The following is a 1,886-nucleotide window of genomic DNA, read 5'->3' on the forward strand; positions in this document are numbered from 1 at the left end:
CCTGGCGTGAGCCACCGCACCCAGCATTATTTTATTTTTTGTAGAGACAGGGTTTCACCATGTTGCCCAGGTTGTTTCACATTGTTTTAATCCAGGCTGGTTATGAACTCCTGGGCTCAAGCAATACACACACCTTGGCCTCCCAAAGTGCTGGGATTATGGGCTGAGTCACTACACCCAGCCTCTATATCATGACTTCCTTCATGGTGAGTAAGGTGACTGGAAGGAGTGTAGCCTTTACTACATCTCTTACATTCATAGGGTTTTTCTCCAGTATGAATTCTTTCATGGAAGTGAAGGGAACTGAGGCTACTGAAGGCTTGGTCACATTGTTTACATTCATAGGCTTTTTCTCCAGTATGAGTACTTCTGTGGTTACAAAGGGAACTCAATCAACTAAAGGCTTTGCCACATTGTTTACATTCATAGGGTCTCTCTCCAGTATGAATGCTTCCATGGTCATGAAGGGAAGTGGAACAGCTGAAGGCTTTATCACATTTGGTACATTTATAGGGTCTTTCTCCAGTGTGAGTCCTTTCATGAATCTTAAAAGAAGAAGGAAATCTGAATGTTTTCCCACATTCCTTACATTCATAGGGTTTCTCTCCAGTGTGAGTTCGTTCATTGCATTGAGTTCTTTGCATTGAGAAGAGGAAATAAAGTCTGCTGAAGGAATCTTAGCATGTCATGAACTTAAAAACAAGCAATCAAAACAAATAAGAGTCACTTGAAATTTATTTCTTTTTAGAAAAATTTCACCCAAAATGTAACGTACTTCAGTGTAGCAGTCAGTGTTTGGAAAAGAGTTTACTTGAAACAGTGAATGCTTTACCACGTTGTTTACATTTATAGGGTTTTTCTCCTGTGTGAGTTCTCTGATGTCTTTCAACTGAATTGAGAAAATAAAAAGCTTTCCCACATATCATACATTTATAAGCTGGATTTCCACTGTACATTATCATGTGTCTTCTAACACCTGGAACAGAAACGAAGAATTTCCCACACTGTTCACATTTATATTGCTTCTCTCCATATGGTTTGTATCCTGAGTGAGCTAGGATGTGCCTATTAGGGAGGGAATGACGTACAAAGACTTTTCCACAAATACTGCCTTCACATTGATTTCATCCAGTAGAAATGTTCTCATTCAGATCAAGATTTGGAATTTGGCTGACAACTTGTCCATCATACTGATTACCTTGTTTGCTTTCACACAGTCTCTGTACCATATTATTTCTGTAAAAAAATGACAAGCACATTGTTATTGCTTGGTTTAATGACTTTCTACTTATTAATAGGTCTTGGACTTACACTGCTACCAATACCAGGGAAAATGCTTTTTTTTTTTTGCCATGACTGAATTATTTGAAATTAAATGGGTTACTACTGAAAACACAGCTACCACCTGCATGGCTATGACCAACATAGTAAGATTCACATACACAATTTTGTAGTACTATTTTCAAGTAAACTGTTTTCCAAACACTGACTGCTACACTGAAGTATGTTACATTTTGGGTGAAATTTTTCTAAAAAGAAATAAATTTCAAGTGACTCTTATTTGTTTTAATTGCTTGTTTTTAAGTTCATGACATGCTAAGATTCCTTCAGAGGACTTTATTTCCCCTTCTCAATGCAAATTATCTTATATCTTTCCCAGGTTTTTCAAAGTGATCTTCAATATTTTGGTCTTTCCATTTGTTTCCTAAAATGCAGACCCACAAAATAATCATGAATTATTACAAACTATAGAAACATTACTAGATTTCATGTTCATTGTACACAGTGCCCATGCCTGATTTCTTCACCAAATCATTCCCTTGCCACATTCCAAATCACAAATAGCACTGATGATAGGGAAATACTTCTGTAATTAAGTGAAATGT

At 36.7% G+C, this 1,886-nt stretch overlaps 1 pseudogene; it reads right to left on the reverse strand.

The window, feature by feature from the left end:
* Positions 1 to 184: 184 nt before the first annotated feature.
* LOC105538128 lies at positions 185 to 1,229 on the reverse strand (annotated as a pseudogene).
* Between the last annotated feature and the right edge of the window lie 657 nt (positions 1,230 to 1,886).

Source organism: Mandrillus leucophaeus, unplaced genomic scaffold (genome assembly GCF_000951045.1).
Source record: "Mandrillus leucophaeus isolate KB7577 unplaced genomic scaffold, Mleu.le_1.0 Scaffold1856, whole genome shotgun sequence".
NCBI classification, from domain to species: Eukaryota; Metazoa; Chordata; class Mammalia; order Primates; family Cercopithecidae; genus Mandrillus; species Mandrillus leucophaeus.